Source organism: Mustela erminea, chromosome 18, assembly GCF_009829155.1.
Source record: "Mustela erminea isolate mMusErm1 chromosome 18, mMusErm1.Pri, whole genome shotgun sequence".
NCBI lineage: Eukaryota > Metazoa > Chordata > Mammalia > Carnivora > Mustelidae > Mustela > Mustela erminea.
The window spans coordinates 6,103,310-6,126,620 of NC_045631.1; the positions used below are offsets into that span (position 1 = coordinate 6,103,310).

The 23,311-nt window shown below is 46.4% G+C and overlaps 1 long non-coding RNA gene across 1 annotated transcript in view; it reads left to right on the forward strand.

The window, feature by feature from the left end:
• Positions 1 to 23,311, forward strand: part of LOC116578448 — a 129,549-nt gene that overhangs the window by 80,723 nt on the left and 25,515 nt on the right. Inside the window, exon 3 of the long non-coding RNA XR_004280883.1 lies at positions 13,112 to 13,416. This is a non-coding gene — a long non-coding RNA (uncharacterized LOC116578448). The remainder of the gene's footprint in view (positions 1 to 13,111; positions 13,417 to 23,311) is intronic.

Here is a 23,311-nt window from a genome sequence, read left to right on the forward strand (position 1 = left end):
GAGTGTTCTGTGTACACACAGAGTACCCTAACCATCTGATACTGTTTCTTAACCAAAAGCTTCATTCCTTTGGCCCTGACCTCTGTGCCCGCACTGCTTCCTAAAAGTGCTCACAGTGGCCACTCAGCTGGCAAATCCAAGACCTGTGTTGTAGGATTCCGCATCCTTGTCCTCTTTGTAGCATTTAACCCTGTTTTATGTTGTTTTCAGTTGGATGAACTATGTCCTTTTCTCTTGACGCTTCGACGTTTTGGGGCTTTGCTGACCCTGGAGAGAATCCCCTTTCAGGACTAGCCTGTTCCTAGAGACAGCAAAAAACTTGCCCTCAAGTGTACCTTTCTAATGCAGCCCCCCACCCCCAGCCACCCTTTATATGGGGTGGGGGGGCTCTGTTCACGGCCACTATTCCCTTGTGCTAATCACCCAGACCTGGTACCCGACAAAGAGGGCCCTCCCTCGTGTCCCAGAGCCGGCTGAAATGATCCAGACTAGCCACCCTCAGCCAGATCCCCCTGCTTCGCACGTTCTTTCCCACAGAAACCACAATATAAGCTCTTACTCAGGATTTCCCTCCTTCCCTTGGCCTCCCAGCTGAGTGTGGCTCTGTGTGCCGTGCCTTCTGTTCCTGGGGATATGTGACTGTAAAAACTGCTTCCTTTGTGAGAGTCATTTCCATGTCTGTGTCTCACCCTAACTGATTAAAACAAATCCCAGGCACCCTTAAAACATATTCTTTTTTTGGAAAGTGACCCCCCTCCTTTGTCTTTGGAAATCTGTCTGGTCTTTTCACTCCTTCTTCTTTGTCTTTTTGCATTGTTCTCTTCTCATCTGCTTATAGAAGCTCTGGAATCAGGATCATACCTACAGGCTAAGGGATTTCTAACTGTGCAACAGGTAGATGGTAAACTAAAAATAGTTTTGTTCCCCACCCCCCTTTTTTTTTAGAGGAAGAGAGAGTCTCCATGCTCAGCCTGGAGTCCAGCCCAGGACTCGATCTCACGACCCTCAGATCATGACCTGAGCCCAGATTAAGAGTCGGGCACTTCACTGACTGAGACACCCTGGCACCGTTTTTCTTAAAAGGAGGAGAGAAGAAGGGTTTAGGGAGGACGAGGGTTAGAATAAACTTTTAAGTGTCCATTGAACATGATATCTGTGAAATGAAGTCAAAGAGCATCTTCTCTTATCTCCCTTTAAAGTTGCCCTTGCCTTTGGAAGAACCTGCAGGACCCAAGGTTGGGCGCTTAAGCTCCATGCGAGTCTGAATTCAGTTATGCAGATGCCCATGCAGTAACCAAGACTCAGGACTTGACTTGATGTTGAATCTTTTCATTCTCCTACTAGGACTAGCTAACTACTGTCGAGGAGAGAAGTGTAGTCAGCTTTTTCTTTATTTCTGGTTTGCCTCAACCATCATCTTACTAGTGTCAGCTTATGTCCGTAGGAAGCAGCGAAGAGAAAGGACCACTGACATCTGATTTGACTGAGGCTGTCCCAAGATGGCTTTGTTCTTGTTGTACCTGATGGGGATGAAACCTGGCTCTTCCCCCAGAGGGTGCTTTTCTGATCCCTCCAGAGACTCTGCGGCTGCTCGGCACCCAGACTTCAAGTCCTGGGCGTCTCTTGCAGCTGGTTCTCCACACTTAGCCCCCATATTTCTGATTGTCGACTCTCCACAGGATTTTCTCCGTTGATTCCACTGTGCTTTAAAGCAGTCCCCCTGGACAGGACTTGAAATGGCTCGAGGACACATTCCCATTTAGGACCTACATCTGATTCCCTTACACAGGAGCTTCTTGGACCTCAGGCCGCTTTACCTTCCCCATGTTGTTCTTTCCAACTGTGGGAGACACAACTTGATGCTCAGAGTGGCCTGCTTCAGCCCTTCACAGGGCCTGGGTCTGGAGGGAGGCCCCAACTTGCCCTGCCTTGGGGGTGGGCAGTGGGACTCAACCCAGTGGTAGGGGGCTCTTTCCTCCCTGCAAATCCCTTTCCTTCTCTTTGGCACAGAGCTTGGGAATGCTCTTCCTTGAACTTGCCTTTGCACCCCCTATTGCTCCTAAGTCCAAACTTTCCCATCTCATATAGCCCATTTTAAGGAGTGGAAGAAAGGGGAAAGGGGTTCTTAACTGATATCTAAATATAGTTTTTTTTTTTTTAAATGATCTTCCTTAAATGTGTGCCACTATGTAGATTCAAAATTACATACAGTAGGTTAGTAGGTATTCTGTCTTTCTGACAAATACATTGCAAAGAGAAGTCAGACAGACTCTCCTCTGTAACATTTAGTCACCATGCCTTTGCGAAGTCTCTCTTTGGACAAGGCCTTGATCTAGGTGACGGATCGTCAAGCCTGGCAGCACCTCAGTGTGACCTGAGAGACTTATTTAGAATTTACACGTCAGGATCTAGTCCAGACCTCCTAAATCAGAGTCTCCAGGCTATCAGTGTTTTTATCAAGCTTCACCTGTGATGATTCTCTTGCATCGCTAAGTTCGCAGGTCTCCTGGTCAGAAATACCAGTGCCACCTTGAAGGAAGGAGCCAGTCTCTGATTGGCAAGTCTTACAAAACTTTACTAATCCCAAGGAACTCTCCCTTGTAGTTCTCTTGGGAGTACATTCCAGCAAAGTCGTATTTTTATTCATTTGTCACGAGGGCTTCTCTTTCATTCTCTTTCTCTGCTCTGGATGAGTGAGCCACCTCCAGGTTTATCAGTTAGCTCCTTGTTGGATTTGAATCCGTCGTTATGGAATGTCCCTGTTTAATGGAGTTGCTAGGAAAGCCTGAGTCATAACCTTCAACCCCACAGTTTTTATGTTCTGGTGCTAAGGGTCTTATTAACCAGTTTATTCACTTGTTCTTTACTAGGCTTGACTACTTGGATCTCGGCTGCCAATTCTCTTGTTTTGTGTCTTGGTAGCCTTGGGGATTTTAAACATTTCACCCCTTTCTCTTTCTCCTTAATCAAAGAATTGAAGTTCTCCATGGTTCTCATCTGTAACCTCTGGGTATGAAAAATGATACCAAAAGTTCATGACCATTTCACTGTTTTCCTCATCTGTTATTTTGATTTTTGTCTTCAACGGATGATGAAGAGCTCCATTCTGTTCACAGTCTCAGCTTTGATGCTGAGGGTTATTTGGGGGTCTCCTAAGAGGTAGACGATGGACACATAGACAGGACACATAGCTGTAAATGAGGGTCTTGGGTGCTTGGAAGAATTTATGCCTCTCTTTTTTGTCATTTCTGGAATCTAAATAATTAAAAAAAAAATCTAAGTCTTCTCTGTTTCTGATCTTCCCCAGTCTTTACCAATTTTTACTTCTCTATCTGTGTAGTTACTAGAGTACTCTTGTCAATTGTGAATCTCCCCACCCTAATTCTCTCCCAGCCCACCCCAGCAACTTTACAGCTGCCTGTTATTTGCAGATAGATCCAGAAGCAAAGCCGTCAGTTTCTCTACGACCTGGTGCCAAAGTGCATTTCCAGGTTTGACTTCCATTTCTCCCTACTTTGCTCCTAAAATTTTCCATTTTGTCATGATTCTTCAAAAATTCCATGCCCTTTCATGGGAACATTCTTTTCCCCATGCAGTTTCCTTCCCCGCAGCTGTAATTGGGGAGGGGAAAGGGAACTTATTAGTTGAGCTGTTACTGTGTCCCAGGCAGTCTGATAAATGTACCATAAATGGTCCATTAGAACCATTTTGGATTTTATTCTAAAAACAATGGAAAACCCTTGAAGGATTCTTAAAATGGCTTTGAGGAGGTATAATTAATATGCAGTAAGCTGAACATGTGTGAAGTGTACAGTCTGATAAGTTTTGACACATATATGGGCCTAGGAAATTATCGCCATGCTCAAAATAATGAGCATACTTATCCCCCAAAGTTTTGTGCGGTTCTTTATAATCCCTCACTCAGAACCTTCCTTCATTGCAACTACTGAAATCTTCTCTGTTACTATAGATTACTTTGCATTTTATGTAAATAGGATTAATTACTCGCATCTCTACATAGTACATACTTTGTGTTTGGGGGAGCTTGTAGGTTTTTCATAGATATCTTTTATCAGGTTAAGAAAGTTGCCTTCTTATTTTACTGAGAGTTTTTATCAGGAATGGATGCTACATTTTGTCAAATGTTTCCTGTCAGTCTTTTAAAGTTGTCATTTTGTTTTTTGATTTTTTTAGTCTGGTAATTGATTGCTTTGAAAATTAAGCCAAAAGTACATTCCTGGAATAATCGTACTTGATCATGATTTACTAGCCTTTTTATATATATTGTTGGATTAAATTTGCTAAGATTTTCTTTAGAAAATTTGTATCTACATAGTTTTCTTGTAACATCTTTTTCGGGACTTAGAATCAGAGTAATGCTGACCTAATAGAATAGAATAGCTTGAGAAACATTTCCTCTCTTCAGTTTTCTGCAAGAGATTGTTCAAATGGGTATTCTTTCTTCCGGCTGTTTGGTAGAATTCACTAGTGAAGTTGCCTGTACCCGAAGTTTCCTTTATGAGAAGATTTTGAACTATAAATTCAGTTTTTAAAAATATAGAGTCATTTGGTCAGGTTATCTGTTTCTTCTTGAGCAAATGTTGGTTTTACCTCTTTTAAGGAATTTGTCCATTTCTTCTGAGTTTCACATTTATTGACATAAAGTTTTTCATAAGAAATAATGGTTTTGAGATCTGTAGACTCTGTAGCGATGTTGCATCTCTCATTCCTGCTATTGCTGATGTGGTTTTCTCACCCACCCTCCCCCATGCCCCAGGAGTCAGGCTGGAGGTTATCAGATTGATTGATCTTCGCACATAACCAGCTTTTGATCTCATTGTATTCTCTGTTGTGTTTTCTCTTTTATATTTGATTTCTGTTCATATCTTTGTTATTTATTATTTTGAGTGTAACTTTGATTAGGGTTTTGTTTGTTTGTTTGTTTTTTGTTTTTTGGGGTTTTTTTGTTTGCTTGTTTGTTTGTTTTGCAGGAGGGTTTGTTTGTTTTCAAGGAGGAAGCAACCAACAGGGTATGAGACCCATCTTTAGGCTCCCCCCCTCCTTCCTTCTGGTGGGTGAAAGAGAAGTTATTTTGTCTTTTGTGACCTCTAGAGAGATTGTTCTCTCTAATCCTTTCATGTGTTTCTCCCCACTGCCTCAGTTAGTTTTCTCATAGAGTGCACTAAGCAGCACTCTGCTCAAAACACAGGGAAGATGCTCTGCTAAAATCTGGAACTTTCTCTGTCTCTCCTCAACACTCTTCTCAGTACTTCCCACCCCTGCCAAGCTTTGACTTCCTTGGCCTCTTGGACACTTAGTACTGTCTCTGCCACTCAGCAAGACCCCTAAGCTGTCTGCTTCCCTGTCCCTGTTCCATGGCCTGGACATTCTCTTCCAGCATTAAGCTGGGGCAGTCATACGGCTTTGGCTTGTTTCTTGTCTCTCAGCTGTCACTCTCCTTCGTCGCCTCAGGCCTAATGTTTTGAAAATAATTGTTGTATGTGTTTTGTATCATTCTTTAGTTATTTAGTCCCTGTTACTCCATCTCTGTCACAGAAACAGAAGACCCATCCCTTTGAAGGGTTTTAAGTAGAGGAGCAAGATTATACCAGTTGAGGTTTAAGAAGATCATACAGACCACAGTGTGGAAAACAGATTGAAGTGGGGGAATGGGTGGATTATTGTAGGAATGAATGCAGGCAAAGTGCAATAGGTATTGAAGGTAGATTTTTGCAGCAAACATGGACACAGATGACAGATCTGGACGCCTTTGGAGATGGAATCTGCAGGGCTTGGGTGTAGAGTGCGGAAGAAAAGGACAAGTCAAGGTTGCTTCCTGGTCTTTTTCTAGACCAGCTGGGCAGATGGTGAAAGTGAGCAGGTGACACAGGGGGGAGGTCATTGTGGGAAGGCAGAGGTCAGGAGTGATATGCGTGGACTTGAGATGCTTCTTTAGTCATTCAGGTGGAGCTGGTCAGATAGGCAGGGGGCTGTAAGACTGCAGAGCTCCAGGGAGAGGTCAGGACTAAAGACAGAAAAATAGTCGTCAACGTGTTCTTGTTCAAAGCTCTAGGACTAAGCCATAGACAGAGGAGTGTAGGGGGAAGAGCTTAGATAGAGGAGAGAAGAGGACTCAGTACAGAATCCAAAGGTCTTCAGCACCAGAGTCTGGGAAAAGAAAGAGCTTAGATGGAGACCAAGAAGCACCAGTCTTCCTATAATACTTAGTTCCTTTAAAAATCATGTATCATTCCATAGTATAATTACCTGTTTTATCACTTTTCACTCGGGTGGGGAACCCCTGCAGTCAGGGGGCACTGTCTTACTTTGTATCACTCATGTCTCACGTAGTACCTGACACACACTGGATCCTTTCAGTGAATGAATGAATGAATGGAGTGAATGAATGAATGAAGTTAAGAGATGATTGGTGTGAGGTCAAAAGGACACAGTCTCTTTGTAGTCCAAAGGGCTCCAGAAGACAATTCGAGGAAAAGTTAGACAGGCTTAGGGAAAAAGAAAACCAACAAAGAACAAATGGTCCAGAGCCATTCCCGTGAGCCCCTAATGGGCACACTGGGGAAGTGATCTCTGAAGTGACTTCCGTGGATATGGTCAACTTGGACGGGAACTCTCTGTCTGGCTTCCTGCTACAGAACTCGCAAGGAGACAAAACAATGTGTCGGAGTCAGGCTTCCTTGGTGGATGTTTCTATTCTTTCGGTCTTTTGTCTGTTTTCAAGGAGATCAAAGCATGTCTTATGAAATGTTTTGGCCGAGGCTTAGAATTTAAGATACTCAAAGGTCCAGAGTGGACATTAATTAGAAAAAAAAAAAATCACTGACCCTTTTGGACCAGGCGCCCGCCCCAGGAGTCCGAAGAGGCCAGGTGTGTCCCTGCCAGCCCCACAGAAACATAAAGATGTCTTCCCCAAGGGGTCAGGCTAAGGATTACTGACAGCTCCCTGTCTACCCCCTGCCATGCTGGAGAGCCAAGCCTCCCTCTCTTGACTTACGGGACTGGCAGACACAGTGACAGGAGCCTGGCCAAGGAGCCTGGCCGGCATGCTGGCCAGGAGTAAAATCCGAACGGAGTGCTTCAGAGAAAGGCAACCGTCAGAGGTTAACCACGACATTTACGGTTTCGTAATTTCTGCTGAGAGCCGCGGCCTCGGGTCCCCCACAGTCAGCAAGCTGAGCCGACCCTGGAAGGTTTAACTGTCCGGTTGAAGCTATAATAAAGTTTATTTTTGTTAAAACGTGAAATGAGTCTGAGTTTGGATTTTTCAGCCTGGTGGCTTTGTGTAAACAGTTTACTTTACATCGTTTTTGGCTCGTTTTCAATAAACCACCATGATAATCCCATTCACAGACAAAACAGATCACAGATTAGCAGACAGGCCGCTGTGAAGCAGCATGTTACCTGCTCCTTGTGTGAAATGTAAAGATCTGTTTTTAGGAAAGGAATCGTCCCTCTCTCTTCTCCAAGTTCAAAAACAAGGTTTCTTTGGACTTCTATGGAAGAGAAGAAACATTACATTGTTTTAGCTCCTTTTTATACCACGAAAATAGATTTTAATTAAGTACATAAAGTGAGCCGGGTTAGGAGCTGTTATTTTCCAGAGAAGGCATGCTGGCTTTATTCAAATTGGAAGAGACCCCAGGAGAACGCCAGAATCACCTATTGCTTACATTTCATTTTAATGTGCTCAAGTTCAATAAAAGTTTATCATCCCCGTTAAACCAGTACCTATTGGAACTGATTTAATCTTGTTAGCACGAAGAACCACATGAAAGAAAATCAAGTCCCCAGGACAAGATTGTGCATAGCACGGTTTGCAGGTCTAAATTACATAAAAGAAATGGCCGTCTCTGCTGAAGACCAAGTGCCTCTCACCTGCTCTCGTGTGTGCGCATGTGTGCATGCGTGTGCGAGCGAGTTGTGCTTTCGTGGGTGTGTGGAGATCCACACCCTCTGCTCTGTGGCGCTCTGGCTGCCTGCCTTGGTGCAGCACGCCCAGGAGGCTGCTGGGTTTGGGATACCTGAGCTGCTTAGTGTCACAGCACTGCTCTACTCCCACATGCACCATGAGCTGTGTGACATTTGGACAAACAAATGTCATGCTTAGGGGCGCTGGTCCAGCATCTACTGGCAACAGCACAATGAGGACATATACGCATATACCTTGGCTCTATCCCAGAGACGGCAGCACACACACAGACACACGCAGACACACACGTACCTTCCTCACAGGGGAAGGGGTCAGCTTGCTGTTTCACTTTCAGCTTACTCCTTTCCATATACCAGAAAGCTTCCCAGAGTTCAAGGCTAGATGCCCAAGAATCCAGGGATGTTCAGTCTTTTATTCAACATGCAACTCCACTTGGGGACCTGGGCCACGAATGACAAGGTGGTGTGGGGCGTGCAGCTTCCCACAGATGTCAGCTCACCTGAGACACTTCTGATGGGCCACTGGGTATAGCAGATGTGGTCTAGGGTCTGAGCTCAGTGGAGACTAACAGGGCTGCAGGCAGAAGCTGAAGGACCTGGTTTCTCTGGAAGATTCCGTGAGTGCTCTGGTGTAAATAGAGCCTCTTAAGGCCCCAGGTGAGGCGGCATGGGACAGAGCGTGTGTCCCCCCACCCCCCCAAATTTAAGCTGTGAATCAGTGGGGGCTCTGGGAAGCACTGCCTTGTATCAGCGCTGGGTGTTTTTAGCTTTGGGAACAAAGGGTGCCTGTCACCCTCTGCATGAACCTCAGTGTCTTAGCTGCAGGGACCGTGGTGTGGCATAGCTTTGAAAGCTCCTTGGCAAGGAAGGGAGCCTGGAGTGGAAGAATATGTGATGACATTCTTTTGGATGACTCTAATTCTTCCTTGGGATCTCTTGAAAAATATCTGGTTAAGCTTTGACTGGGGGATTCTAGGCCCCTCAGTCCCCCATGATTCAGTGGGTGTGGGTGACGGTCCTCTGACTCCATTACTTATTGGCTGAAGAGAGCTTTACAGTCCTCTGTTGAGTTCCACACATACCATTAGACCTGTATTGGTCAGCTTGGGCCACCACATTACCCATGTCCATGATTGGGTGGCTTAAACAACAGGAATTTCTCTCTCATAACCTTTAGAGGCCATGAAGTCCAAGGTCCAGGAGGCAGCAAGGCAGATTTCATTCCAAGACCTCTTTTCCTGGCGAGTGGGCAGCTGCCATCTCACTGTGCTCTGATGACTTCTTTTGGGCGTGCAGGGGGAGAGGAGTGTGTGAGCTCTCTGGTGTCTCTTACAAGGGCACTGATACCATCTGATGGAGGCCCCACCCCCGTGACCTCATCTAACCTGATTTTCCTCCAATAGATCCATCTCCAGATTCTATCATATTAGGGGTTGGGGCTTCCTGTGTAGTTTTCAGAGTACAAATGTTCCCTCCAGCACATGACTCCATGGAGGAGGTCATGGACCCCAAAGACCTTTACCAAATAGAGAGGACCACACAGCTCGCTGGGGAGGACAGTTGGCAGTAGCAGCCTCCTCTCCTTTCTCACGTCTGCTCACTGAGCACCACTCACATGTTTGCATCTGTGTCTCGAACATTCCAAGTTCACCTGCTCTTTCCTCTTCTGGAATCACCTTGCCCACTTCCAAACATACTGGCTGTCTCAGCCCTCAGCTCATGGTCGCCTCTTCACAGAGGCCTGTCCCACGTTCCTGTGGGACCCTCACCTGCTGTCATATTTAACCTGGTGGGTTTTTTCATAACACTGAGAACTAGTGAGAAGTATTTTGTGTGTTTGTCTCCTTGTTGACCATCTGCATACTCCCAGCAGGGACATAGTCTTTCAGAACTATCTCTATGTCCCCCCAGAACTAGGACGGTACCCAGGCAAGGCAGGTGGCAGCAATGAAGTGTTGATGAGTCCCAAGTATCACAGAGACACAGGGGGTGCACAAACAGGGCAAAGGGGTGGAGGAAACTAACCTCTGGCATCTGAGCTAGACCTTGTAAGAGAGGAAGGATTCTGACAGATGGACAGGGTAAGGAAGGAAGGTAATCCATTTCTGTGGCTCTGGAAAGACTACATTTGGGTTTCAGATTAAATCAGTCAATCTCCCTCCCTCCTATCTGTCCTTTCTCTCTCTCTCTTTCTTCCTCCCTCCCTCCCTCCCTCCACAAACTCATAGGCTTCTCTGGAGAGAAGACAGTCTTATGCTACAATAGCTGAACTCTGGCTCTCAAGAAGCTCTTCTCGATGTCTGACTTCAAAGCTGAACTTCTTCCTTCATCAGATTCAGGCCCCCTTATCTGCCTTTTATTAGAAACACTGTAAACTCTACTCATCATCCATTCAGTGGCAACACCATAAATTCTGTTCGTCATCTTTTACATTGGGAAAAAGACCATGCAGCTGAAAAACAGCAACACTCCGATTTGCAATGTCCTCTTTTAATTTAAAAAATGCTAAATAATCAGCGCCCGAATGGCTCAGTCTGTTAAGCGTCCAACTCTTGATTTTGGTTCAGGTCAGAATCTCAGGATCATGAGATCGAGCCCCACATTGGGCTCTGCGCTGGGCATGGAGCCTGCTTCAGATTCCCAAACTGTCCCCCCCCTTCGACTTGCATGTGCTCTCTCTTTCTCTTGAAAAAAAAAAAAAAAGGCTAAATAATACTGGGTCAGGGGCAGTGAGTACAATTGTGCTTTATGTCCCTGGACGGCTCTTCATTTGGGCTCGTGTTAGGGAAGTTTCTTAGATTCTCATTTTAGTGAGGAATACTAGGAAAAGCAGAGCAAGGGAGCATTGGGGAGCACCGTGGCTCTAGATACTGGTTCTGTTTCATAACCTGAATCCTCAGGGCACAGGCCCTGTTCGGAAAGCTTTGCTGCGCATTCATTCAGCAATTTGATGGCATTGCCCGGGGGCCCGACATGGTAATTGGTGCTGACTCATCTGTGAAGGCGAAGGAGATGTGGTCCCACAGTGGGTCAGGTGGAGTGAGCCATGAGTCCTGTGGGTGGGACTTAGGTGTAAAGGGTGGCGCATGGCAAAGGCGGAACAACACTTGGAAGGGCAAATAGAGTCCTCTGAGCAGTGCCTTTCCAGGATGCTCCAGACCACAGGCCTCGGTATAGCCTGGCCCGTATCAAGGCCTGGGCCAGGGCTTTCCAGAGCTCCTCAGGGACTTGGTGGCCGCGCAGGCATGGCAGGAGATGCCATCTCTCCACGAGGCAGCCCAGCATTGCTCCTATGGTCTTTTCGGTGGGTCAGCTTTGGTCTACTTCTCTAGGATGTAGAAAACATAAATTAAGGTTCAAAAGCAGGACAGCAGCTAAGAAGAGAGCTGACTTTGAAGCTTAGAGCCTTAGGTTGAAGGGAATTCTCTTGGCTGAGTCACAAAGGAAATAAAATGCCATCATAAGGAGAGTAGCTTTAGATTTTTCACTTTATCTTCAAAATAAAAGATTAGGGACACAATTCTGGTTGAGATGGCTAAGCGATGCCTGCATAATTGAATTTCATGCTCATTATTCCTCTGAAGTGGTGTACACAAGCAGTCATTGGAAAGCAGGTTTCACAAATACACTGGCCAGGGCCCTGCTGAACTTTACACCTTTCCACAATTTTCCAAAAATTTTCAGCCTCCCTGGCCACTGTGCACTACTGTCCGAGGCAGCGCTCATCTTGCCGGTGAACGAGCCTGGTTCGAGAGTGGCTTGTCCTCCACCAGCAGCCTCGTCATAGGATCTGAACATTTTATTTCTGCACGAGATTAGACATGGTCTGGGAGGTACTTTATGCTGTGTTGGGTGGGTGGTTGGCCTGCGGCTTTGACACTTCAAAGTGAGTTGTGTCCGAGTCTGAACGGTGAGCACACCAAAGCTCGGGGATATTGTGCATGTGTTGGGGCGGGTGGGCCCTCAGAAACTCTCTGGACCTTTTACTTAACTTTGCTGTGGGCTTGAAATTCCTCTAAAAAGAAAAAGACTTTTTTTTTTTTTTTTAAAGAATATACCAGGGTCACTGCTGTGATAAAAGAGTATGCCAGGGCTGAGGTGCCTGGGTGGATCAGTGGGTTAGGCCTCTGCCTTCGGCTCAGGTCATGATCCCAGGGTCCTGGGATCAAGCCCCGCATCGGGCTCTCTGCTCGGCAGGGAGCCTGCTTCCCCCCACACCTCTGCCTGCCTCTCTGCCTACTTGTGATCTCTGTCAAATAAATAAATAACATCTTTTTTTAAAAAAAAAAGAGTATGCCAGGGCCATTGTTGTGTTGTGGGCCCAATCTGAGCCCTTGTTTCCTCTTTATCACTCAGTCTCATTTTTTTCTTTTAAAGAGGCGTGAAGGAGATTGTTCAGTGCCAGTGAATGAGTGGCCTCTACTGAAAATCCAGGAATTGATTGGAAGAAATCCTCAGCTCCTCGAAAATGGCCACATTATTATTATTTTTATTTTTTTTAGGTTTATTTATATTGGAGAGACAGAGGGAGAGTGAGCATGAGTGGGGGAAGGGCAGGAGAGGGAGAGACTCTTAAGCATATTCCCCACTGAGCATGGAGCCTGCAGTGGGGCTCAATTTCATGACCCTGAGATCATGACCAAAGTCAAGAATTGGGTGCTTAACGGAGTGAACCACGCAGGCTCAGTTGGTTAGTCATAATATTATTATTATTAGCATCAAGTCAAATTGAAGCTTGATTTGATGGTAGTAATGTCTGTGGATCCCAAGTGGTGGGGCCTCCTGATAGATGGGGAGTGGTGGAGTTTCTTATTTGTGCCCTGCTGTGTTCACAAGTGGGCACAAGGATTCCCATGCACATCTTTCTCCCCAAAGGCTTCTGATGCAACCTTCTGGCAAGCTGCCTCTTTGCCTGTTCTGTTGGAGCAAGGTCATGGTTCACGGGTCTCAGCTGTTGACTGCAAGGCCCTGTGAGTCTTCTCTGGGACAGAAGAAGGGCGCCAGTCAGCACTGAGATGCTTCCTGTACGTTATCTGAGAGGCATAGGTATGGTCGTCCTTACCCGCTGTGCTTCTCACACTTTCTTTGGGAAAGACCAAGATTGGTTGGGTTTGGGGTGGCTTTAACAATGTTTCCTTCTTCTTTCTCCATGTTGTCACAGACCTGTATTTTTTGGTCCATGCCCTGTGCACTGAGATGAGCCCAAGGATCGTGTGGTGAATGTTTCAGCAAAAGCCAAGTTGCTGTAAAATGTACACAGCTACGCACCAGCACTTGACCATCAGAGAGAGGAAGCAGCCTGCCTCATCTCGTGCTGCTGGTCTGCAGCTCCAGTTCAGGTCAGAATGACTCCAACACCTCTGCTGTCTGTCTAGAAACCATGAAGAGCGCCATGAAAAGTACGGCTGATCCTTGAGAAGCATGGGTTTGAACCACGTGTATCCATTTGTATGTGGATTGTTTCTGGTGAGTACAGGACGGTACTGTAAATATACTTTCCTTTCCTTACGATGTTCTTAATAATACTTTCTCCAGCTTCCATTCTTAGGGGATACAGTATGGAATATACACACAATGTACAGAATAGGTATTCATTGACTGTGTTGTTGGCAAGTCTACTGGTCCACAGCAGGCTATATTGTAGTTCAGTTTTGGGGGAGTCAGAAGTTATATGTGGATTTCCGACACCCCTGGGGCAGGGGTCGGCACCCCTCACCCCCACTGTGTTCAAAGGTCAGCCCTAATTATGCCAGAGTTTCTAGATTTCTAGTGAATTCTCATGGAAAGAAAATGGAAGGAAGGAGAACCTCTCACTTTTTGAAACTCTGTCTCCTGATTCGACTCAAACTAATCAGGTGTGTAACCCCCAACCCTTCCAGGGAGGACTACAAGTCTTGGTGGCTGTTCTCCCATCTTCTTGCCAACCTCTTCCCCGTTGCAGTTCCCCTCACTCACCCCTTCCCTCCAGTCCCTTAGCGTGGAGCGTGGAATTCAAGGAGGTGAGGGGAAGAGCAGAATCAGAAGATTGAAATAAATTACAGTGTCCAGAGAGCCCTCAGGAATCCAAACATAGTAAAATTATTATGTTTAATGTAAAAATTGAACTTAAAATAATTCTGCTCCGTGTTTAATAACAACAGGTAGGGCTCAGCTAAGCCAAGTCAGCCAGGTCCTTTCGGCCAGGCGGTCTGACTTCTTTTCGCAGAGAAAGCAAGGGCGAGCTCTTGAAGGTTAATAGAATCTATCACCTCCTCAAGAATGCAAACTGTATAAATACTCAGGTTTTAAAATAAAATCCCCCAAAGCCAGCTTTGCAAAATGAGGTCAGCCTGGTCTGGCAGGGCCTTCTGCGCCGAGCGGTGGTGTGTCTTGTGAGCAGGACATCCCTGACGTATAGATGCAGCCTTCGCCTCTAGATTGTATATCGAAACCACGAAAGCAGAACTCCCATAGCTCAAGTTTATAGAAATCCGTGACAATGTTTGAAGTAGTTTAGTTGAGACTAAAACAGTCTGACATCACAGCCTTGGGGAAGGTGATGGAAATTTCTTCATTTCTATGGAAAATCGAAAAAAAAAATCTTTTCAGGTGTTTCTGCTGGCCACCCAAGAGCTGCCCTTGGGCTGCCATTCTCTTCCAGGTTTGGAATATCACACAGAAGTACAGAGACCCTGCTTAAGATGTCAGCCACGTCTTTGAGTTCCATGTGTCAACCTGTGCTGGTGACCTTCCATTTGCCCACCCACCCCAATTCATTGTCCATGCGTCTCTGCTTTGCTCCGTGTCCAGGAAAGTGATCCCAGTGGGAGTTCCCCTCGCCTCTGACTTCAGCTGGATTTGGCCAGCAGGAGCCACCAGCAGGAGTTGGGAGGGCAGGAAGAGAGAGAGACGGCAGGTGCCATTCCCCACTGGGGCTCCTGGTCTGTGTCTCCAGCTCTGTAGAGGCTCTCGCACACAGTTCCCTCCCATTATCCCTTTTTGCCAAGGTGAGAGTTAACAGTTTTCCACTGGGTGACTCACTCAGACCCCTCTGTGTTCTGTAGGGACCCTGGGTGCTAGGCACACTTGCTCCTTGGCCTTAATTCTTGGGGCAGGAGCTTCTGTGCCCCCAAGTTAATTTGTGTATCATAATACTGTACGAATTGTGCAGAGGATAAATGAGCTAAGCTCATGTTGGTAAGAACAACAACAGAAAAGGATCATTTCTTCCTATCTTTCAAGCATTTGTTTTGCATATTCCTTCTAATCATTTGTTGGTGGTTAAAAAAAACTCACCAACAGTGGTTCATTTATTTGTCCTTTTTTTTCTGTTTCTGGACTGATCTCATCCTCATCAGTCCCACTCGTTTCTCATAGCAGGGTCAGACGTTTATAATCTGTGTTGCATATGGTCAGACTCATGTTGTCTGGGAGTATCTTTGGCTGCTTCTTGAGTTTCTGTTGCCACTGGTATGTTTAAGAAGCCTCCTTCAGCTTTAAGCAGAGGCTCTCTGGGGGAAAGGTCAGTGTTTCAGGACTTCTCTCCCCCGATTCGATACAACCATCCTCATTCCTCTCCTCTGGCCAGGTTTGTCTGGAAGGATAATGAAGTTTATGCGTCCCCCTGTCTGTGGTTTAAGAGGCCTTGGTCTGTAGCTGTCTCTGGGTCCATGCCGGTCTCTACCCTGTTGATGATGTGATCTGTTCCTTGGGTACCCCGTATCAGTGGCCACTCACATAGGTCCAATCCCATCTGACCTTTGGGAACACTGGTGATATCCTGGCCCTGTCCTTGGGTCATAAAGTTTCTGCATTCTGTTCTGACCCCTCTGCTGCTATCTTGAAACTCTCAGCCCCTCCATACCTGCCACCAGAACCTACAGGACCTCTGATACCCTCCACACCATATACCAAGTAGGGACAACCCTGAGTCCACCTGCAGCCCATCTGCAATCCATCTGCCACCCAAGGTAGATGCCTACCTTGGCTCATGGGCTCCATATTGGTCCGGCACCCAGTTGAACCTGAAGCATTTGAAAGGGCGCTTAAAATGGCCCCAGTCTATGGCCAGATAGATGAGGAACGAGCTGCCTTGCAGTGGGATAACCCTGAGTTTTTGTTTTTAGCCTATTAAGCTCTGACAAGGATTTAGAACTCAAGGGGACGGTCAGGACTCGTGCTCCTGACTTCTGTTCCTCCTCCTCCTCCTCTTCCCTCCATAGCTCTTGCTCATGCATGCAGACTCATTCTCCACTTCCTCCTAAGGCATTCAGGGGCCCCTTGCTTGGGGTATCTGGTTTTATCTGCTTGGGAATTACAGTAAAACTTGATAGTTGAATCTCTGAACTCTGCTTTTCAGAGGTCAGAGGAGCTTCGGCAGTTGGTAATCTTTTTCATTTCTCAACAAAGACTGGCTTTTGAGATCATCATTTCTGTAGGAAAACCGAGAGCTTCAGGACTCCTCTGTGTGTGTACATTCTCTCCTCCCCTCCCATCATCATCATCATCAACAGGCCAGAGACCAGCATGGACCTCTTCCATCTTTCTTCTCTCTCTGCCCCTTCTTTCTTCCTCCCTCCCTCCCTCCCTTTCTTTCTGTCAACAAGTATTGATGGCGTGCTTGCAACATCCATGCCGTGCCCCTTTCCTCTGCAGTACAAAACAGTGTCCACTGTAGTATTTGGAAAGTGGTCTGACGCACATACCAAGTGTGTTTCATCAAGGAGAATGGGACCCAAATCAAAATTACTGTCAGACATTTTGGTAGGATTGTTTTTTTTCCTCATAAGACCTAGATTCTGTGTGTAACTTTAATTGGAGCTGTAACTGTTTTCATCACATTATAGACATGCGTATTTTATAAACATGTGTTTAGGTCAAGAGATGAGAGGAGAGACAATCATCGGAATCTTCTCGGCAGGGAGGGGCGAACAATATAATTACAGAACGTGTTGGTAGTAGATCTGTGTGTCATCTTCCTAGAAATGACGGCACCACTGGATACGTTGATGGGGAATCCATAGCATCTGTGACCTCTTCCGCTTTCTATGGTCACTGCTGGAGTTCAGATCCTCAACCCCTTATTTGCCTAATAACATCAGCCTCCTTCCTTCTCACACTCCGAGCCGCCCATAATTCCCCACCGATCTGTGTTCTGCTGTGCAGCCAGAATCATCTGGGGAAGAGGGTGGACCTAATTTTAGAATTTAGTTTGGTCCTCAGAAGCAGTAAATTTTAAAATTCCAGCCACATTTTTTGAAGCTAAAGGGGCTGCCATTAAGAGATGGGTGACTCAGGAATGGGCCGTTGCTTGTTCCCTGCAAGTCCTCAGGGCTGTTGTGCAAGAGTGGGGGAGGAAGAGGATGGGCAGAGGACTTTGAAAGGGGAAAGGTTGGATACAGCCTTGAAAACTGAGAAGCAGTGAAGAAGTTCTATCTCTCCCGCCTTCAGAGCTGACTAGGGCTAGAAATCTCAGCCCCTCCCGGGCCAGGCAGGTGGAGTGAGGGAGTGCTGGGGTGCTTGATACGTGATCCTGTGCTCTGCAGACTAACGAAATCCTCACTCATCCAAAGGGACTACTGTTATTCAGCTCTGGCCAATGGAAGTCTTCCATTTCTTTTTTCCAAATAAGCTGGAAATACAAGGTTTTATGTAGAATATTATAATTTTTGCCTGCCAAACTCTGGGCTTGGATTTGGCCGTGTCTGGGACTTCCAGTGTGTGATTTCTGGCTTAGACTACTATATCTGAGATGTGATGGTGCTGATGATGTCGTGTGTGCATGTGTGCGTGTGTGTGTGTGTGTGTGTGTGAGAGAGAGAGAGAGAGAGAGATAAAACAGTGGCCTTCTGGAAAATTAGGAGGGTGAAAATCTCTAAGTCACCTTGAAGACAAAAGGCCTGGAATTGCTTCCTCCATCTCAAAATGCTCCTTCCCAGGTTCCCTTCATCCCTGCCCTTTCTCCTCCCCCACATATAGGCCCATCAAGGACAGAGTATTCTGTGGGACATGGAGCTCAAGGTTGTGGAATTTCCTGCTCCCACCCGCTTGGAGCACTTTCTAGCTAACATAATTCAGGCTTAGAGAAATGTACCATTGAAGTACAGGCCATGATTTCTGGGAAACCACTAATCTGGGTGGACGTGGGGTGGTATTTCTAGAAAGTCTCACAGAGGGGATTAGAATAAGGACTTCTTTTTGCAGAGAAAGGTTGACCCGAGGAGTATGTAGCAAGGAAGGAAGTGGAGCCTCACGGAACTCCTCACTTGGGTTTTAGGAAAACTCATACTGAACATTCCTGTGTGAGTTTTTCCCCATGTGAGGGTTTCGATCTAATGGAAGAGATGGGTGTTTAAAAAATCAGTCCCCTAATTAATGAGGTAAGTGCAGAATGAGGCTCTAAGATTGTGTAATGACAGAAGACACAAGATTGTGTATGGAGTTGGCCTGAAGTGGAGAGAGAAAGTCTCCCAGGAAGTGAAGGGGAGGGTCAGGGAGATTGGGCAGGTTAGCCCCGGGGCAGGGGAGTGGGGAAGGAAGTGAGGAAGTATTACCAAGGAGTACTACAAGTAGTACCAAGGAGTACAAGTATTACCAGGGTACGCAGAGCTCAGGCTGGGAAGAAACATGGCCATTCCAAGAGCTGACAGGAGGTTGGAGTGGACAGTGGGTCGGGAGCAAGGCGGAAGGTGGCGGGGGGATGACTTGGAGACAGAGCAGGGCTTCCCTGGGCCAGGACTCTTATCCCCTGAGCACACAGAGAAGTCCAGCCAAGGTTTTAAGGAAGGCAGGCATGCCGTCGAAGCTGCTGTTGCGAGGGATCATGCTGGCTTCGGTGCAGAAAGCAGATTAGAGTGGAAGGCAGAGTGAATGCAGGGAAACCTCTGGAAGGTTCTCGAGGCTAATATGTTTTGGACTCTTAACCATGTGCCAGGTGCTGTTCTACATTTTTTGCAGCACAAACATATTAAATCCTCACATAGCCCTAGGAGGTAGGCATTATACCCATTTTGCGGGTGAAGAAACAAAGGCACAGAGAGACTGGATTTCCCAGGGTCAACCCTGGGTTGGTGCAGTGTCTGGCAGGTGCAGTGTCTGGACCAGCGCAGTGTCAGTAGGGATGTAGCGAAGGGGACAGAGCTGAGGGAGGAGATGATGGATGGACATGGAGTGGGCGGCCAGGCGTTATCATTGGAGATCTCTAGCTTTCCGGCTCATGCTTGAGTATGGATGGGAGAAGCCCTCCTTAAAATTGAGTAACTGAGGAGGTGCTGGCCACATGGCTAATAAGACAAAGAAGCAGAATCCAAATAGGCATTCTAGCTGCAGAGGCTAGGATCTGTGCAGCAACAAAACACTACTGAGTAATGTAAAATGTCCACTTGGCTTTAAGGAGCCTGTCATGCATCAGGCAGCAGCCCATCTGGCAAAGGGGAAGGGGCACCATGGAGCAGCAGCAAAGGAAGGGTTTTCAAGGTAGATGGGGAGCAGAAAATAAAGGAAGTTATTTGCAAAGAGGCAAGCTTGCTCATCTAAGGGGAATGGAAGCGCTGAATTTCCTTGTGGTGACCAGGAAATTCTGTGTTGACTGGTTCAAGGTTGCATTCCTGGGAGAGGCTGGAACTGTGGTTAGGTTAGGGATTAAGTTTTGGTTTGCTGACATGGGGTCCTTAACATAAGGGACTCCATTTTGGACCTGTGCCTTTCTTGTTAGTGGCTTTTCCCAGTGCAATTTGATGTGTCTTTTCCTAAATACGCTGTGGGAAGAGGCAGGAGACATAGCATACTCCAAGGCCAAGAGTTAAAAACCTCATTGTCGCCCTCGGCCCGCAAGGACGACAATGAACCTGGTATGGTGTTAATGCTTCATTTCCGTTTATTTAATCAACTTCCTTAGCTTATATACAGCAGGGTGACCAATAAGGGGTCAAGCAATGGGGAGAGCCAATGAGAGTCCTGTTACTATGCTGATTAAATTTGATACAGCCAATAACTATGTCCTCCTTTAGGCGGGCTTCACCAGAAAGTTCATTGTATGCTTGCAGCATATTTTGCTAGCAGTGAGCCAAGCACCTTCTTGAAATGGCGGGGACTTCCCCGGCCGGAGGCAGTCCCCGACATCTCCCCCTTTTTTGTTTTATGGCAGAGATCGTGCCTGTCTTAGGTCGTCAGTAGTAGAAAACATCCTTACCCGTCATCAGACACAAGATATTGATGATCTCTGTCCTGTCTTAGGTTGGTATGTTTCTCTACTGATCTTACCCGTCTTTGACTACCGATCTAGCATGCTTAGCCATATCTGGGGAGATGTCCCAGCCTCTATTGACATAGGGGCTTGTGCTATAGCTCGGCTCTGCTCTCGCTGCTGTGTTCTCCACTGGTGAATGTTTCTGAATAGAAGCAGAATGCCAATAAGGAGGAGGACAAGATGACCAATTGTATCAGCCCATTTTTGGTGAACTGGAACATATTGCTGAATGTTGGAAATAGCTCTGGAAGGGAAGCTGGTTGCACACGCATAGTATTTACTCAAGTTATCTCAGCCAGAAGGATTCATGTGAAATTTTGAAAATCGTGAGACCAAGTACCCTGCAAATATTAAGAGAGCTGTTGGGAGGAATTGCTGGCCTTATTAAATTGAGAGAATTTTACAGGGGTAACACAAAGCGCAGAAAAAGGAACAATAGAACCAACACTCAGTATATCAGCTAGTGAAGAATGGGGGGAAGATAAAGGAAGAATTAGTTAAAGGTAAAGGATAGGGCCAAGCCTTCAGAATAGCCCATAATTCACGTGTCGCCGTCGGGGGAATTAGGAATATCAGAGTCCCCCACGACAGTAGGAGGATCACGGCTTCCTCTGTCCTCATCCTCGTTCTCAGGGGCCTTCTGGACCAATCTCTCTGGAATCCAAATCGGCACTTCTTTGTTCTGTGGGAAAACACAAACGGAGCCTCTGCTCCAGATTAATACAGGATCCGGGCCTTTCCATTGTCCTGTAAGGATATCCTTCCAAAGAACTAAGGGCTTGGGGGAAGAATCCATACGGGCTGAATGTCTTTCAGCTGCTGCTTGACCGTTTTTATCAAGCGTCAAAAAATTTAAAATAAATAGAATTGTATTTAGTTTGTCTTTAGGGGACCGGAACGTGTCCCCTATTCCCCCTTTTTGTTTTAAAAGAGTTTGTTTGATGGTTAAGTGGGCACGTTCCACGATGGCCTGTCCTTGAGGATTGTAGGGAATACCATGATTTAGGGTAATGTTTAGTTGAGTAAGGAAACCGTGGAATACTTGTGAGGTGTATGCAGGTCCATTGTCTGTTTTTATTTGTCGAGGTTTACCCCAAGCGGCGAAGGCTTGAAGGCAGTGGGAAAGAACATCTTTGGGTTTTTCCCCAGCATGGATAGAGGCGAATATGACACCAGAACATGTGTCCACGGAAACATGCACATATTTTAGTTTACCAAATTCAGGGATGTGAGTAACATCCATTTGCCATATATGGTTGGGTAACAGGCCTCGTGGGTTAACTCCTAAGGAGGGGGATGGCAAGAGGGTAACACAGTTTTTACAAGAGACTACAATGTCCCTGGCTTGAGCTTTTGTTATGTTGAATTTAAGTCTGAGAGTAAGAGCATAGGCCAACTCGAGGGGAGGGCAGATACCAAGGGTAACCCTAATTGGACTGGTCCCATGAAAACCATTTGGGCATTGATTGCTCTCAAATCATGCAATAACCGCCATTTACCTGATTTTTTCTTAATGACAAAGATAGGAGTATTCCATGGTGAAGTGGAAGGCTTTATATGTCCTGCAACAAGTTGTTCATACACTAGTGTGTGGGCTGCTTCGTATTTTTCTTTGGGCAGGGGCCACTGAGAAACCCACACAGGCTTGTCATTGTGCCGTTGAATTTTCAAAGGCTCAGTGGCCCCTATGAAAAACCCAACCCCGGTCCACCAATCCCAGAGGTACTGAATTTGTAATACCCTGATTTTTCCTCCCTAATCCTCCAACACCTGAATATCCAGCTTTAGTCATGAGGTTTCGAGCTTTCTCACTGTAAAAGGCTTCAGTAGTCAATTTTAGGTCCATTTGAGTAAGAATGTCTCTTCCCCAGAGAGATATAGGGATCTTAAGTACATATGGCTGAACCAAGCCGCTATGAGCTTCATCATCCTTCCATGGTAATGGAGCAGCACTACACATAGGACTTGGGGCAACCCCTAGGCCTCTAAGGGTTTGATCAGCCCTTTGTAGGGGCCAATCTTTTGGCCAATCAACTTCATTAATGATACTACGATCAGCCCCGGTATCCAGAAGGCCCATAAATTTTTTATTTCTGATCCGCAGAGAATAAAGAGGTCTATCCTCCATTCCAAGTGTTAGACATGCGAGGGGCGGGCCAGTGGAGCCAAAACCCCTCTGTCCACGGGATTTTTCTGTGTTGGGGAATAGTTTATGACAGCTTGGTAACACTATAATTTGTGCTATTTTATCACCTGGACTGATAACTGTAATGCCACGAGGGGAAGACACTAATATTTTGACTATTCCTGTATAATCAGCATCAATTACTCCGGGGTGTACTATTAATCCAGCAAGGGCTGTGGAGCTACGCCCTAATAATAGGCCTACAGTATTCACAGGCAGTGGGCCCCTAAGATCCGATTCCACCACCTGGGTTCCCATCTCGGGGGTTAGTACAAGTCTGGTGGTGGCGCGGATGTCCAATCCGGCGCTTCCTTTTGTAGCCCGCCTTGGCTCGTCGGCGGGTAACGCGTGCGGGCTACCTGTTGAAGCACCCCATACATTTGAGGGCCCTGGGGTGATGGGCCCCATTTCCCGTTTTTTGAATTCCTTGGGGGTAGTGGATTACCTTGAATATCTTTTACTGAGCGACATTCATTCGCCCAGTGTGTACCCTTGCCACACCTAGGACATATGCCAGGTTGCTTTACTGTTGGGGGACCCTTGCTGTCAGGACATTCTCGCTTAAAGTGCCCCTGAGCTCCACATTTGTAGCATTCCCCAGAATTTCCTTTAGCGCCCTTACGGTGGGATAGCTGAATGCCCTGAAGGCCTTGAGTAATGGCTGAAGCAAGTACTTGTCCTTGAATAACACTGTCATTAATATCCCTGCATACCTTAATGTAGGTGCTTAAATCTTTAGCCTTCCATGGCCTAAGGGCCTCTTTACACCATTTATTGGCTTGCTCATAGGCCAGTTGTTTAATTAGAGGCATGGCTGTGTCAACATCCCCAAATACTCTCCCAGCTGTTTGCATCAATCTTGCAACAAAATCAGCATATGCTTCATTTGGTCCTTGTATCACCTTAGATAGTTGACCCTGCAAGTCCCCACTGCCATGGAGGGTTTTCCA